This window comes from Cynocephalus volans, chromosome 12 (genome assembly GCF_027409185.1).
Source record: "Cynocephalus volans isolate mCynVol1 chromosome 12, mCynVol1.pri, whole genome shotgun sequence".
In the NCBI taxonomy this organism is placed as follows: Eukaryota; Metazoa; Chordata; class Mammalia; order Dermoptera; family Cynocephalidae; genus Cynocephalus; species Cynocephalus volans.
In genome coordinates, this window is record NC_084471.1 from 25,441,415 (window position 1) to 25,459,085 (window position 17,671).

A 17,671-nucleotide genomic window follows, 5' to 3' on the forward strand; every position below is an offset into this window, starting at 1 on the left:
CATATACCTGTTCCCCAATGTTTATCTCAGCACTCTTTCCAATAGCCAAGAGTTGGAACCAGCCCAAATGCCCATCATCAGATGAGTGGATACGGAAAATGTGGTACATCTACACAATGGAATACTACTCAGCTATAAAAACGAATGAAATACTGCCATTTGCAACAACATGGATGGACCTTGAGAGAATTATATTAAGTGAAATAAGTCAGGCACAGAAAGAGAAATACCACATGTTCTCACTTATTGGTGGGAGCTAAAAATTAATATATAAATGCACAAATAACCTGGAGGAGGGAGGGAAGAAGACAGAGCAATTACAATTCCTTGAAGTTGATATGACAAGTGAACAGATATGAGGTTGTTGGGAGGGAGGTTTCAGTAATGGGCCACAATAATCAGCCACATTGTATATTGACAAAATAAAATTAAATTAAAAAAACAAAAACAAAAACAAACAATGCAGCAGTAAACAGTCTTTTGTGCCCATGTATAAATATTTCTATTGGATGAGATTCTAGAAGTAGAATTGCTGACTAAAAAGGGATATGCATTTAAAATCTTGATGGATTTGGCCAACTGACCTTTCATTGCTGGTATCAATATACCTGCCCACCAAGCGGCTATGACAGTGAGCAGATGTCCCCCTGAACACAAAGTATGTTAAGGTTCTCTGAGTTTTTGACTCTCCCTAATCTTCTCTCTCACATTGTAAATTATGATCAGATTATTTTTATAATTGCTGTTGGCAAAGCTGGCTGGTGCATCTGAGTCTTTCGCACTTCTCTAGATTTGTTACCAGGTACTAAACATTAGCAAACTTGGGAGACAGTTCTAAAATGAAATATTTAGGTATCATTTCTTTTAGAGAGAAGGCTAATGACATTCTAATGACAAAGCTGTGGAGTGTTAACAGCGTTACTTAAAGGTCACCAGATGTGGGATTAAATTGTCACTGATCTATTTTTTGTGCCAATGCGAAATTGACAATTCAAGGAAAGCAGGTACCTTTATCAGTTAATGTCACAGTGTTCAATAATTATTGTATTTATTATTTCCCCTTCCAAAATTAAAATCCTGATTGGAGAGGAAACACTTTATGAGTCTGGGGAGATCTTCTGACATTTAATATAGTCTTCCGATAAGTCAGATGGGTAGTTGTTTTGATGAAAGCTGTGGACAAAGTGCTATTAAACCAAATGCAAAGAAGACATTATTTTGTAAATAACTATGGTGATTAAAGCTTTGTTTCACATCATTAAAAATGTGTTACTTGATCCAGCATTGCTCCTCACTAACACTGTTGAGCAGGAGATGCTTCAATGTGAAGAAGCAGAGAGAGAAAAAAAGACATGCATTTAGAGAAAGATGGAAATAGAACCAGAAATTTGGTAAATGCATCATAGAAGGCTGAGCTAAGTCTGCCTGCAGGTCCTTTAGGAGTGCCATTGTGCCCTTTGCTATCATGGGCTTCTAGAACTTTCTAACAGAATCTGCTCTATAGGCTGAAGATCTATGTAAATGCTGTTTTAGCATCACCACTGTCCTTGGGCCAGTCTGGTCTTATTGACCAAGTGAGAAGTTTAAAAACTCTGTGCAGTCTCATTTAGGCACCATTCGACTTCTGCCAAGCCTCCAGCCCCCCCCCCCCCCCCCCCCCCGGGTTGTCAGCATTATTGTGCATACAATTAGAGACGGCTGCCTTAGAGAGGCTCCCTGCAGCAGCTCCTCTCCCAAGTCCATCCATTTCCCCTTGCCCAGCACGCCAGCTCCTGGCTCATTTCAGCTTTCATTAGCCTCCACAGCTCCTGGGTGTGAAGGTGCAGCTCACCTAATCTCAGCCATCCTGGAGTGCAAAATAAAACGCACCTGTATATGGGCTTTTGCTCATGCCACTCAAGTATTTAGCCGGAGGCTGGAAAACTTGGTTTCTATATGCGGGTCAGTCTCATCAGGAGGGAATCACCAAAAACCTGATGTTTTCTGTGCTGAAGTTTCTCTCTGTGGAAGGGGACAGGATCTACTCCAACCTATACACACATACTTATGGATAATTAATGAAGGAATATGCAGCAGCCTGTTTGGGGATCAATTTGGACTAATCAAGGGGGTGCATGCCTGACAGATCTGATTGTGAAGACAGTGGCAGTAAGTGGTTGGGCCAAGGTGTTGGGTTGTTACAGAGATCACTTCTCTCCAATTGACTTAAGTCTTTGCTTCAGGTACTATTATGGATGAGTGTCTCACATATAGGCCTAAGTAAAAAGAAATTGGTTGATGTAATTGAACAGTCCAACTTCTGGCACAGATGGCTCTAGAAGTGCACACAAGGTGTTTAGGAATTTTTCTCCCCCAGCTCCAGGTCTGCTTTCTGCAGACAGGGTCTTCCTGCATGATGGTAAAGCGACCACTCAGCAGCTCTGAGCTTATAGCCATTCTGTGTAGAAGAAATCTCTTCCTCAGTAATGCCAGCTCATAGTCTGGGACTGCATACCTTTATTCTGGTTTCAGCTGCCTGCCCACACTTGGGCAATCATGGGGGAAGATGTGGCCCCATTCTTATATGCCAGGCCTAGGAGCAATACCCATCTCCGAAACCATAGAAGGGTCAGTCCCAGCCAGTGCGCATGGCCTCAGAGAGGTGGTTTCCTGTAGTGGGTTAGAAATCTTGATTTCTCCTTTAATCTTAGAATAGGATTTTTAGGTAATGCATGAATGAGCCAAAAGGCTCTCGAGTAGGTGACGAAAGTCCACAGATAAGTTTGGCCATTTAATCAATTCTAATCACTGTTTAGGGATGGGATTGTGTACTTTGACTATTTTAGGTTGCTGGTTTAATTCCTGGCTCAAAGGACTATTGACTATTTAACCTACTGATTGTTCTTAAGATATGTTAAGGAACTGCTTGAATGCTGTTTAAATATGCTAAAGAAATTGCTGTAGGAAGTATGTGAAATAAAATGTTTACTAAGGGCAAGCTGTTTGTTGGTGGATTGACTTAGCTTTTTACAAATTGCATTCTGGAATGTCACATTGTTAATTTTACTATTACTAGTTTTAGTTGTTTAAAGCTATACTTAGCTATAATTCCCTTCTGTAACACTACCTGTTTTTATGTCCTTCTTTGATGATTGAATCAACTGATTTTTCTTGTGAAACTTCCTTGTCTTGTCAATAAAAAGAAAAGCTGATTTTGAATCAGGGCTGCTCCCCTAATGGGTGGCAGTCCCTCCAGGCCTCATTCATGTTACCTTAAGCGAATTCTTTCTTTCTCTTTTTTTCCATCTCAGTTATACAGAGGGAAGTGTAACAGTTTGCAAAAGAAAATTGGGATGCTGTTTCCAGAAATAGAAGGATGGATGTTGGGTAGGCAGACATCTACTCCAGTGTATAACTAAGTCAGACCCTGGGCTATTCCAGAGCATCAGTGACCAGAGCAGCACTGCAATGTATGCCTTCCAATTTAAAGAGGATAATGTAAAAGTTCATCCAGTTCCCACAGCACATTTTATAGGAGAGAAAACTGAGTTAATTAGTAGCAGGATAAAATGAAATAAGGCTTGGCACATGGTAAATGCACAATAAATGGTTTAGATTTTTGTGGTTTATCGTCATCTGCATGCTTTTTTATATATTTGTATTTTGTCACATGCCTTGTACTTGTAATAAAATACTGAACATTTTTAATGCATATTTTTTCATATGCATTGTGCTTATGATAAAATACTGAACATCTTAATGTATTTTTAACCCATAAACAAATTTTATGGTTGCCATTTGCTGTCCAAGGGTAGATAAGTCTACTAAAATGGGAGGAGAGGTGGATTAGAGGCCTTATTGATCCAAGGGAAGAAAGATATTGGAGCTGGAGGAGGCTGGAATTGAATGAGGGGTTATAGTCAGAGGGAAATACAATTTTTTTTTTTCTACTGAAAGGTGTCTGTCATGCAAGAAATGGTCCTTGGGGACAGAGAATAAAATCCCACGGGAACATAGGCCTGATTGACTCTTCCTGGAAATTGTTTGAGGGAGCAGGAGGAAGCAGGGTTTGTAAATTAATAAATAGGAAGCCAAGGCCTGAGACCTGTTTCTTTCAGCTTCCTGGTTAGCCCTTTACTTAAGGGCAGCAGATGTTTCTGGTCGGATTTGAGTTTTGCAATCAATTCTGAAGACCTTTAACTCCATGAAACTTAGAGGAAGAACTTTTTTCAGGTGAGATAAAGCTGGGACTGCTGTTTAGATTTTTTAAAATGGCTATTTTTTGCATTGACTGGTGGTAAAGCAGGTTCCTAAAATCTTGTCTCGAAACCTTCCCTTCCCATGTAAATTCAGGTTGGCAAAGGTAGCAAAAGTATCTGGGGGCTCAGGACTGAGGATTTGTATAAAGGAACAGTTGGAGGATCCTTTTCTTCCTTTATTCCTTTATTCATGTCATCTGATGAGCATCTATTCTAAGTAGAGCCAGGACCAAGTGAGGCAAGCAAGGCTCCTGCGGCACAAGGTTTAAAGAGATGCTCACTCTCAGGGTTGTGAAAGTGTAGAGTTGATGGCTGAGAGTGATTGTGAGAGACGCCTGATTTGGGCAATCAATCAGTCAGGAGAGACCCTCCCAAGGAACAACGAGACCACGGCTCCGGATGCAATTAGCAAGAGGTTTTATTGAACACACGGGTACCCGGGCGGCTCAGTCTCTCGGTAGACTGGCGCGCCGAGTAGAGTTTTTGAGCTTGTTTTATAGCAAAAAGCGCGGGTACAGAAGCGAGAAGCAAGGTAATTGGTCGGTTTAAACAAGGCCAGGGAAAAAGCGCGGGTACAGAAGCGAGAAGCAAAGTAATTGGTCGGTTTAAACAAGGCCAGGGAAAAAGCGCGGGTCATGTGGGAGTTCTTGAAACAGCTGAAGGGCGCCCTGGAAACTGCTGTTGAATTTTTTTTTTTTTTTTTTTTTTTTTTACTAGGGTATTTTTCTGTGCCTTGCGGAATGGCGTTACTGCGGCTAGCTTGGAAAACACTTCTTTCATTCCCCCATTTCTCTTGTGGGAAGCTCTAATCTTAGAGCGAATTTAGAGGTTGTCTTCGTTGTCTAGGGTCTGATATTTTTGTCTAAGGACCAGAATTTTTACTGCACTTACCCTGTCATTGATGAACTGGACTAACCTATTGATGATGCAGGGCCCGAGGGTGAACAACAGAAGGAGGAGCAATAGGGGCCCGGCGATGGTTGATAGGAGGGTAGTGAACCAAGGGGAGTTATTGAACCACCCTTCATACCAGTTTTGGTTTTTCTGGCGCTCCAACTGTCTTTTATCTAGTCTCTCTTTGAGTTTTCTCATGGAGTCTCGCACCACACCTGAGTGGTCTACATAAAAACAGCACTCTTCTCTTAGGGCCGCGCAGAGGCCTCCTTCTCTTAGAAACAGTAGGTCAAGGCCTCTTCTATTTTGGAGTACTACCTCCGATAGGGAAGTCAGCGAGTCCTCCAGCTTGCTGATTGAGTCCTGGAGGACCCGGAGGTCAGTATCCATGGCGGTCTGGAGGCTGGCTAGGCCTTGTTGGAGGTCTATGGGCCCTTTAACTAGGGCGGATGCGCCAGTACCTATACCTGCTGCGACCCCCAACCCCAGAAGAACAGCTAGGGTAAGTGAGACAGGCTCTCTTTTAACCCTGGGGTGAGGATCGTCATAGGCCTGCAACAAAGTTTCTTCAGAATGGTAATAGATGCGAGGGACCAGCTGGATCAGGATACAGAAATCTTTAGACTGATTAAAAACTGAGGTGGAGAGGCAGGGGGTGAGGCCGGTGCTGCAGGCCCACCAGCTATGGTTGGTGGGGAGCAGGTACTGATGTTCCGTGGAGGAGTTGATGGGTAGGGTCTGATTGCAAAGATGCTGATGGGTAGAGGGCACCTTTCCTATGCACGACCCGTGTCCTGAGACCTCAGTGAGGGTAAGCTTTCCTTGGCTCTCCCAGCGGCACTGGGTATAGTTGGAGGTATAAGTGAAGGCCCCTCCTAAGGAGGCAACTCCTTCATAATAAGGGGGACCCAAGGCCAAACAGAGCCAGCAAGACTTCGTGGCGTCTGGGTCGGTAGCATTTAAGGCTAGGAAGGCCCCCCTCACAAGGCCAAAGAGTCTGTCGCCCGTGGTGGGAGACAGGGTGTTCAGGACAACACTTCCCTCCAGTACCGTGGGGACTTGGCTAGGAGCCGCCGAGGGTTGAGAGATGGGCGGCGCTTCCCTCGTTGGGGAAGGGGGGTTTTTGTTAGGGGGTCCTTGTTTCGCAAGGACGGAGTTGGGGCCCACTGTCTCAGCTGGCTTGCTGGTGATCTCTAACCGAATGGTCAACTGTACGCCTGGATATCCAGACACATAGAATCCCAATCCCCAGGTTTTTCCTATTATCCACTCTTTGGATTGCCGTCCTTGTTCTGTGAAATTTATTTTAAGGGGGTTACACCAGCCGGTTTTTTCACAGGTTGCCAGTAGGGCACCCCATGATCGCTCTGTGTCATTCCATTTTACAGTTATGAGGTCCCAGGAGGACGTAGGTTGCCAATAAACAGTCCCCGTGGTTTCACAACCCCATTCTTTACAATACAGGGATTCTAGCCCTCCACACCTTCTAGCTTCTGAAAGGGACCGGCCATCCCGGGGACACACGTAGAAGGTGGAACTTGCCATTCTGGTCCTAGCCTTAGGGTAGCTGCATCCTATGGCTCCCCAGGTGATCTGTCTATAAGCGTTCTCATAGTTTGAGTCAGGGGGTCTGACTCTCTTAGAGGTTGATACATCGGTTTCTGGGATATCCCAGGACTCAAGACCGGCCGCCAGGGCACATACATCAGGTGTAAGAATGGGCCACCAAGTCCAAGGGGGCTGGACTTTCTCTGTCTTCCAGACAACGTTCCCAGTTTGGGACAGTACCTGCCAGGTGAGGGTCACAGGCTGGTGAGGGTTTTCACTCCAACTCGTTCTGCCGCCGCCGAAAACGCAGCTTAAGAGGATGATCAGTCTTTTCCAGCTCCCAAGACTCATCTGGTGCCGAGGGTGGTGCAGGCTTGAGGTGAGAAGCATGGACCCAGGCAGCGATACCGTCGACTTTTACTGCGGTCGGGGTGGTCAGCAACACCAGGTACGGGCCTTTCCACCGAGGCTCAAGGCTGCTGGGTCGGTGGCGTCTGACAAGCACTCGGTCTCCGACCTGGAACGGGTGGGGGATTGTCACGGTACCGGGCTTGTACACCTCCTTGATCTGGTCCCAGATCTGGGTCCTCACAACTTCTAAAGCCTTTAAATGAGTAAATAAGACAGGGAGAAAATTATCATTGGGACCCAATGTCCCTCCAGACTCGAGTATGGGGGGCGGTCCCCCATAGAGAATTTCATAAGGAGTTAGACCAAACTGGCCAGGGGTATTCCTGGCTCTGAGCAGCGCTAAGGGAAGGAGGGCCACCCAGTCTTTTCCACCGGTCTCTAAGGCTAATTTGGTTAAGGTCTCTTTGATTGTCCTGTTCATTCTTTCTACCTGACCTGAGCTCTGGGGTCTATACGCACAGTGTAACTTCCAATTTATCCCCAGTTGAGTGGCCAGTCCCTGACTTATCTGAGCAACAAAGGCTGGGCCATTGTCTGACCCGAGTACCTTAGGGATCCCGAAGCGGGGTAGAATTTCCTCTAATATCTTTTTGCAGACGGTCAGGGCCGTTTCAGTTTTGGTAGGAAAAGCTTCTACCCATCCGGAAAAAGTGTCTATGAATACCAGCAGATACCTGTTTCCATACCGGCCAGGCTTTACCTCTGTGAAGTCTACCTCCCAGTACACGCCGGGTCGATCTCCTCGTTGTCTCTTTCCGATCTCCCGGTAGGTTGGGACCGCATTAGTCATGACACAAGCCTGACACCGACTGGTGACCTCGCGAACTACAGACTGGAGGTTCGGGATGAGGAGGCTGGTGCGGTTTACTAATTGGAGAAGCTTTTCTGGTCCTAAGTGTGTCAACTGATGCAACCGCTGAATAAATTCTTTCCCCCGGTCAGGGGTGAGCTCTCTTGGCTCGGCCTTAACCTGGGCGGGTTCGATTAGCTCTTGAGGTTTTGTAGTTTCTGCCAGCACTCTGGTCGACAGGGCGGCTTGTTTTGCAGCCTCGTCGGCCCTCCGGTTCCCGGTGGCCACAGGGTCATTTCCCCTCTGGTGGCCGGGGCAGTGGATAATGGCGACCCGCTTAGGGAGGTGAACGGCCTCTAGCAGGGCCAAAATTTCTTCCTTGTTTTTAATGTCTTTTCCCGCAGAAGTGAGCAACCCCCTCTGTTTATATATTGCCCCATGAATGTGAGCAGTGGCAAAAGCATACCTGCTGTCGGTGTAGATGTTGATGTTTTTTCCTTCGGCCAGGCGTAATGCCTGCGTCAAAGCCACTAGTTCGGCCTTCTGGGCTGACGTACCTTCCGGCAGGCTGCTTGTCCACACCGTCCGCTTGCCATCTACGATGGCGGCCCCTGCTCTCCGCTTACCCTCCGCGATGAAACTGCTACCGTCCGTATACCAGGCTGGCACCCCGGGCAATGGCTGGTCCTTCAGGTCTCGTCGAGTTCCAGTTTCTTCGGCGAGGATCTCTGAGCACCTGTGTACTGGGGTGGCTTCCGATTCGACTGGTAGGAGGGTAGCTGGGTTCAGGATGGCAGGGGGTGCAAACGATATCCTTTCATTTAGCAGCAGGCTCTGGTAATGAGTCATCCTGGCATTGGTCATCCACCGGTCGGGGGGCTGCCGCACAATGCTTTCGAGGCTATGGGGAGCAATCACAGTCACATTCTGTCCCAAGGTTAACTTATCAGCATCCTTGAGAAGGAGTGCCACGGCTGCAACCGCTTTCAGGCAGGTTGGCCACCCGCTAGCCACCGGATCCAATTTTTTTGATAGGTAAGCTACTGGCCGCCGCCAGGGTCCTAAAGTCTGAGTAAGCACTCCCCGGGCCACACCGGCTCTCTCATCTACGTATAGAGTAAATGGTTTGGTGAGGTCTGGGAGGGCCAAAGCGGGGGCTGACAGCAAGGCTTTTTTTATGTGGTCAAAAGCTTTCTGATGTTCCTCAGTCCAGGTAAAAGGGATGCTTTCCTTTGTTAAGGGATACAGGGGTGCAGCTAGGGAAGCAAACCCAGGGATCCAGAGCCTGCAGAATCCTGCAGTGCCCAGAAATTCACGGACCTGTCTGGGGGTCGTGGGAGCGGGGATCTTCATAACAGTAGCCTTTCGGGCCGGGGTCAGCCATCTTTTTCCCCCCTTGAGTAGGTACCCCAGATAGGTGACCTCTCTTTGGCAGAGCTGGGCCTTTTTAGCCGATACCCGGTACCCTAATTTACTCAATTCCTGTAGGAGCTTCTGTGTCCCTTCTTTGCAGTCTCTATATGTGGGGGCTGCCACCAAGAGGTCGTCTACATATTGGAGTAGCACTACCTGAGGGTTGAGGGCCCTAAAGGGGGCCAAATCTCGGTGGAGGGCCTCGTCGAAGAGAGTGGGAGAGTTCTTGAACCCTTGGGGCAGCCGTGTCCAGGTCAACTGACCTGTGTTACCTTTTTCTGGGTCTTTCCACTCGAACGCGAACAGCGGCTGGCTGCTGGGGTGTAGCTTGAGGCAGAAAAAGGCATCCTTGAGATCTAAGACTGAATACCAAGTGTGGCTGGGCGGAAGGGAACTCAGAAGGCTGTAAGGGTTTGGGACGGTGGGATGAATATCCTGTACCCTTTTATTAATTTCTCTCAGGTCTTGGACTGGCCGATAGTCATTGGTCCCTGGCTTTTTTACAGGTAGTAGAGGGGTATTCCAGGGCGATTGACAGGGCACCAAGACCCCTAGGTCTAAGAACCTCTGGATGTGGGGTCTGATACCTTCCCGGGCTTCCTTGCTCATTGGATATTGTCGAACAGCCACCGGTGAGGCACCTGATCTTAGTTCCACTACCACTGGTGGGACTTGATTGGCCAGTCCCATGCCTGCCCTCTCTGCCCATACAGTGGGAAAAAGTTGGAGCCAGGATGGGTCGATAGAGGAGGGACCTGGCTTTTCATGTAGCCGGTATTCTTCTTCTAGGTTCAGGGTCAGGCACAGTGTAGGGCGGTCTTCCCATGTTACTTGTGGGCCCTCAGCAGAAAACTGGATCTGGGCCTTTAGTTTGGTTAAGAGGTCCCTACCCAACAAAGGGGCGGGGCACTCGGGTATGACCAGAAAGGAGTGGGTCACCTGTTTATGTCCAGCCTTTAAAAGTCTCTTTGTGGTCCAGGGGTAGACTTTGCTCCCTGTTGCTCCTTGTACGACTGTCCGTCTGGACCCTACCCTTCCCAGGGGTTGGGTCAAAACTGAATGTTCAGCCCCGGTATCGACCAGGAACTCAATGGGAGTCCCCTCCACAGTCAGCGTTATCCTGGGTTCGGGGAGGGGGTCCGAACCTTGACTCCCCTAGTCATCTAGGGACAGAACTTTGGCTTCTCTGACGTTTTTCTTTCGGGGACATTCTCTTGCCCAGTGACCCTTTTCTTTACAGTATGCGCACTGGTCTTTGTCCAGAGGAGATCTTTTATCCCTAGGTGTCTTTCTTGCCTGGTTGCTCAGATTCCCTGTCTGCCTATCTCTAAAACCTTTTTCACTTACCATTGCGGCCAAAATCCTAGTCAAGTTTTTTTCTTGGCGCTTATCGCGCCGCCTTTCTCTCTCTTCTGCCTCTTTTTTTTCTCTTTCTTCTCTTTCTTCTTCTGTCTCCCTTTTGTGGTACACCTTTTCTGCCTCCCTCACTAAATCTTGCAAGGAATAATCTTGGAGCCCCTCTAGCCTCTGTAACTTTTTTCTAATATCTGGGGCTGACTGTCCGATGAAGGCCATGGTAACTGCAGCCTGCTGCCCCTCAGAAGAGGGCTCAAACGGAGTGTATCTCCTATAGGCCTCCATTAGGCGTTCTAAGAAAACCGAAGGGGGTTCTGCCGGTCCTTGTAAGACCTCTCTTACCTTAGCCAAATTGGTGGGGCGCCGAGCTGCCCCTTTGAGACCTGCCACTAGAGTCCGGCGGTAGACCAGGAGACGCTCCCTACCTGCGGCTGTGTTGTAGTCCCACTGAGGTCGATTGAGGGGGAAGGCCTCATTAATGAGGTTGTCGAGTTGAGTAGGGGCCCCGTTATCCCCCTGGACATTCTTGCGGGCCTCAAGGAGAATCCTTTCTCGTTCCTCCGTGGTGAAGAGAATCTGTAGGAGCTGTTGGCAATCGTCCCAGGTGGGCTGATGAGAAAACATAAGAGACTCAAGGAGCCCCGTGAGTCCTGCTGGATTTTCAGAAAAAGAAGGATGATTAGATTTCCAATTATAAAGATCTGCTGAAGAGAAAGGCCAATATTGCAGAGGGACTAGGCCGTTGGGCTCGGCTGGGGGTCCTATGGCTCGGAGGGGTAAAATCACAGTGGAGTCAGGACCCGAGTCGTCTGCCGGACTGCGGGCACGGCGACTCCTGGTCCCCGCGGCTGGTCCCTCAGGATCGGAAATATCGGGCGCCTGGACCGGCGCCGGTCCGACCGCCTGAGGGGCCAGAGGAGGTGGCAGGGCTGCCGGATAGGGCGGGGGCTCAGAGAGAAGGAGCGAGTCGTCGGTTGCCGGGTAGATGGGGGGTCGGGGAGGAGCGGATGGCCTCTCTGGACTGGAGACGACAGCGACCTTGACAGAGGGCGGCATCCATGGTGGGGGACTCTGGGCGAGGTCTTGCCACACCACGATATATGGAACTTGGTCCGGGTGTCCCCCGATTTCCTGAAAGACAATCCTTTTAACTGCGGAAATGACAGAGACATTAAAAGTTCCTTCCGGCGGCCACCCAACACCGAACGTGGGCCACTCGGAGGAACAAAAGGTCCGCCATTTTCCCTTTCTGATTTCCACGGACAGATTGTGAGCCCTTGCTCTCACGTCCCTCCAGTGATCTAGAGTGAGGGAGAGAGGGGTAGAGTTATTTTGTCCCATTTCGAAGAGAGGGACCACGACACAGAGGCCTATCAGGAACAAAACAAAAAGAAACCAGAAACGGCGGCGAGATCGAGTAGCGTAGAGACAAAAGAAGGAGTCAGATGGCAGAGCGCGCCTCTCTAGACGCGGCAGTGGGATCAGAACATAATGATCCTCTCCTGAGGGGTCCACCAGGCGTCCCTGGTCCTCCCCTGATCCTGGGACGTCTCCCAGGATTACCGGGCGGTGAGCCCCCGAACACGTCTGTTCGCTACTCACACGTCGCTCCCAGAGCGATCAGCCCGGAACAAACTGAAACCAAAATGCGCGCACTCAGAGGGACAGTCAGAGTTACGGAGTCAGACACAGAAACAAGACACGGAGTGATCGCTGGCCAGCTTACCTCCCGTTGGTGGGTCGGTGGTCCTTGGGTGGGGGTCTGATCCCGGACGAGCCCCCAAATGAGAGACGCCTGATTTGGGCAATCAATCAGTCAGGAGAGACCCTCCCAAGGAACAACGAGACCACGGCTCCGGATGCAATTAGCAAGAGGTTTTATTGAACACACGGGTACCCGGGCGGCTCAGTCTCTCGGTAGACTGGCGCGCCGAGTAGAGTTTTTGAGCTTGTTTTATAGCAAAAAGCGCGGGTACAGAAGCGAGAAGCAAGGTAATTGGTCGGTTTAAACAAGGCCAGGGAAAAAGCGCGGGTACAGAAGCGAGAAGCAAAGTAATTGGTCGGTTTAAACAAGGCCAGGGAAAAAGCGCGGGTCATGTGGGAGTTCTTGAAACAGCTGAAGGGCGCCCTGGAAACTGCTGTTGAATTTTTTTTTTTTTTTTTTTTTTTTTTACTAGGGTATTTTTCTGTGCCTTGCGGAATGGCGTTACTGCGGCTAGCTTGGAAAACACTTCTTTCAATTGCCTCCCTAGAGTTTATGCCCAAGGAGCTCCACTTGTCTTACCCTAGTTCTGGACCTGCTTTTACAGGCCAAGTTCTATATAAGGTGTTGGAGATCTAAAGATAATTAAGATATGATCTCTGATTCCAGTAAGTTCCCTACCTGGAAAGTCCATGCAAGGCCAGGGTAAGCATTGAGAAGTATTAGGTCTGCCAGAAACTTCCAGGCAAGGGATGTAAAAAAGGGATACTTGAAGTTCACGGCCTCCAGATTGGGGCTGAAGTTGGTGGAGACAAGCACAGATGTCGAAAATGGCCTGGAGGCCCCTTCCTGATACCTGCACTAGAATTATCCAGGCCAGTTGTCATTTTTAAAGTAAAAAATCAGATGCTGTGCTCCTATTGTTATTAGTAGTGTGGAGTTAATATTATTATCTAATGGGACAAACCATATTATAATAATAGTAAGAATAAGCATATAATAATACTGATGAATAGAGCAAATACTTGCTGAATGTACAATAAATGCATTATTCAATTTACTCTACACAGCAACCCTTTGAGGTAGGTAGTATTATTATTTCCATTTTATAAAAGAAGAAATTGAAGTTCAGAGAAAGAGATACCCAGTTGCTTGCCCAAGGTCAGGCAGCACCATGTGCCAAAGCCAGGATTCAAACCCATGCTGCCTCAAGGGGTCAATTGAGGCCAGAAGCGGTGGGAGTTTTTCTGGTAACTTCTCCAAACTCCTGACTCTGAATGAACTTTTAAAAAAGAGTTTGCTTATTTTAAAAACTAACCTAAAGGCACACCAAATTTCTTTGAAGTGTTTCTTGGCTTTCCCAGGTGAAGGCTGGGAAGAGTCGGCACTCTGAAGCCCCCCATCCTTTTCCCTGCAGCCCACCTGTCACTCTTTCATAGCAGAACCAGCCTGGGAGAGACAATGGAAAGACAGCGGGAACCTCTGTCACCTCCCCACCACCCTCAGGGAGCAGGAAAGCGTTTATGCCACGCTGGGTCAGCCAGACGGGTCCCGGATTTCTGTTCTTCTATGTTAATTAGAAAGCAGGATCTTAAGAGCCAATTTTGACTAAGAACTCTGTGTCCAATTTTCTCCTGGCCCTGATTGTGAACGGCCTGATCAATATTAAATCTAATTTACAATGATGGCCCCTGTGAAGCTGGCAAATGTTATGTCAACATCCTGTAATGACTTGGGCTTCTGAGCACACTTGTGACCGGGCCGCATCTGCCACTACCTCTCTCTTAGCCGCTCCACCTCTCGAGCCACATCTGTGATAACAACGTCCCCACAAGTTCTCCTGCCCGCCTTCCGTCACCACAGCCCTGGCCTTGTCAGTCCTTGTCGCCTCATTGCTGCCTGACGAACTCCAGAAAAGGAGGAGAACACAATTAATTTTTCTCCCACAACTGATGAAGCAAAGAGAGAAATAATTGCGACTCAGTTTTAATAATGGCAGATTTTATGAAATTTCCATAAAGACAATTCGGAAAGGAGTACAGGGGACTGTTTCTCCACGGGGGGCCCAACTGGTTTGCATTGTTTCATAATGTTTATGTTATTACAATTCCATGTCCTGTGCATTTGCATCCTGTTGTCTCCAGGGCAAGCTCTTGCAACTAATTTGTGAGGCGATGAATAAAAGAGTTGTAATGAGCAAGGCTCCCGTTCTGGAGGCTTCCAGTCTTGCCTCATCCCAGGGGAGACTGGGGAGCGGCTCTGCTGAAGAGAGACACTAAGATTCCAGAGATGCTTCTCAAGGCCAGGAGGTAGATATCATGTGTGTGGCCCCCTCCTGCTTAGAACACTTCTTGGGTTCACATTGTTTGTGAGAAAAAGCCAAAACTCCTTAGCTCTTGCCTCTGGACTCCTTTAGACAGCATGCTCCGGATGTCTGCTCCAGCCAGCGGGCCTCCCTCAGTCTCTTCTATTGGCCACACTTCCTCCATCATGGGGACTTGGCACATGCTGTTCCCTCAGCCTGGAAGAGTGTTCCCTGCCCTCCTTCCCTGGGTAGGGCTTCCTCATCCTCCACGAATCTTCTCCTCCAGGCTTCCCCTTTCTGTAGAGCACAACCCAGAAGTTGAGTGTGGTGCCAGAGTGCGGGATGGTTTCACCTCTGCTGAAAGACAGAATTATTCTCTCTGTACTGGTCGAGTACCGGTTTGGCTGCTATAACAAAGGAGAATGTAAGAGTGAACTTAAAACAGTGGTTTTCTTCTCTCTGAACTAAAGGTCTACTGGGTCAGATATCTGGGCTCTTCGCATCCCTTTCCTTTATTCAATACATGCAGGTGCTCCTGGACTTACCCTGGGGTTATATCCCGATAAACCCATTGTAAAGTTGAAAAATTGTGAGTTGAATCATTCTAAGTTGGGGAATCCTCTGTATTTATTAAGCACCTACTACATTTTGGGCATTATTCCAGGCCTTGAAGACACAGCAGTGAACAGAAGAAATCTCTGCCTTCATGGAGCTGATGTTCTGGTGGGAGAGACAGGCAATTGATTGTGATAAAAAGTACACTTGAGCATGCTATATAGTGACAAGTGCCATGGGGGAAAATAAAGCAAGGGTGGGGGTAGAAAGAGTTGTGGGAGTGGATGTCTTTGAAATTTTACACTAGGTGGTCAGAGAATATCTCCCTGGATGGTGGTATTTGAGTAGAGACCTGGGGAGAGGGGGGAGTGAGCCATGTGGCTATCTGGGGAAAGAGCATTCAGCAAGTTCAAAGGCCCTGTGGCAAAGCATGTCTGGCTTGTCTGGGAACAGCCAAGAGGCCAGCATGGCTGCTGTGGAGTGATCAGCAGGAGCACAGTAGGGGCTGAGGTGTGGGAGGTTACACGAGGCCAGATCACTGGGGCCTCACAGGTCACTGCGGGGACTCTGTTGCTGTGCTCTCCTGACTCATGACTTGCACCTCGCAGTCTAAGACGGCTTCCCTAGCTCCTGGCATTCTATCCAGTGGCAACAGGAGAAGGGGAAGGGGTGGGTGTGACTCTTTCCTTCCAGGCAAAAGCTGAAGTTGGACACATCGTTTCCTCTCATATCCATCAGACGGAATTAATCACATGGTCACACCAGCCTGCCAGGAAGGCTAGGCAGTGAAGCTCACTCTCAGTGGCCAAGGATGCAGATAAAGCGCAGAGATTCTAGATTCTTGATGGAAGAAGGGAAGAGGGGTCTAGAGGACAGTAACAATCTCTGCCACAACCTGTTTATTTTGTTTGTTTGTTTTACAAAGGAAAACATGAAATTAGAAATCTGATTATCCCTTTAATAATGGAATCAGCTTTCAGTGAAAGGAAAGTACAGTGCAAACCTTCTAGGCATTAAAGTCCTTTATTTTTGGGAAATGTGCTTAAAATCCTTTCTTGTTCTGTTGTACATGTTCTGTTTATGACCCAATGAACTAAATAAAAAACATTGCCAGGCTGATCACTTAACTAAGGAGGAAGACCCAGGTAGGATTAAGTTTAACTATTTCTCTACCCTATCATAAGTGAAAATTTTCTTTTATATTTCCTGCTGTACAGTGTAAAAATATATAAATTCCCTTGTTAATTTGTGTTACTACAGACTCTGTCTTGAGCTGCCTAAAGAATTTGTGTAGACATCAAGTTTTGTGAAGCATGTCTGACTTTGACAATGATGGAAATTCATAAAACAAGGCTAATGCAGAAAATAGTTGTAGTTTATAAATTGAACATATTGTCAATCACTTCAGAAATAAATAAATGAACCATGAACTTACTAGGTTTTTTATTCTTTGGCCATCCAGGGAAAAGCCCCTTTATTCTTTAACAAAATACACATCATAATTTAATTTCTGGTGTTTGAGACATATCAACACAACTAGGTCAGCTCTGAAAATGAAACAAGGCAAGTTAGTGGCTTGGAATTTTGTCACCTACTTGTTCTCTGTGTTTGGGCAAGTCACTTAAAAGTTAATAATTCCTGCTGATTATAGAGTATTTAGTATAATGGAAACTATGTTCAGCTATCTACATACATTTTCTTATTGAATCCTTTTGTAATGCTAATGGTAGGTACTATTATTCTCATTTTACAGATGAAACTAAAGTTCAGAGAAATTGGCTAGACTACCCAAGAGTGACCTCATCCCTGTGCCATTACATCTCTGCTTCTGATTCTACACTGAGCTCCCTAGCTCAGTCTACTCATGAAATAATGAGTAGCCCTTGTGAACAAGGCTGTCCAAGGAGAGATGGCCAGCGTGGGTCCTGGGAACCCAACAGAGCAAAGCAAAGGCTGCGACAACGGTCATCAGCACGAAGTAGGAGAAAACCCAAGCTTCAGGTCCTTGAGGGCTGCATGGCCAAGATGCAGGTAACCGTGAAGGCCCCAAGAGACCAGTAGTTGGGGTCGTCGTGAAGATCTGGCAACAACAAAAGACTGAGGGTAAGATTTCTTTTCTTGAGAGGTCATAAGTGCTGAAAAGATTATAATACCCCTGTCATATCAATTTAAAGTAAAAATAAGAGAAAACTTACCAAAAATAAATGTAAAGAAGTTTGAGTTGTTTTTCTTTTCCATGCCTGAAAGCACCTGGCAGAACACATGACCCCTGATGGATACTCAGCAGAGATGAGGTGCATTTATTGACTTACAGGAGCCACAGAACAGGCAGGTGGTGGTGGGAGACTGTGGCCAAAGGAAACAGGAGAAGAGCTCAGTTACCATGACTGCAGTGTAAGGATGGCTTGTATTTGCTGAGATTTTGGGGGATAGAAGAAGCAAGACTGGCCACAGAGTCC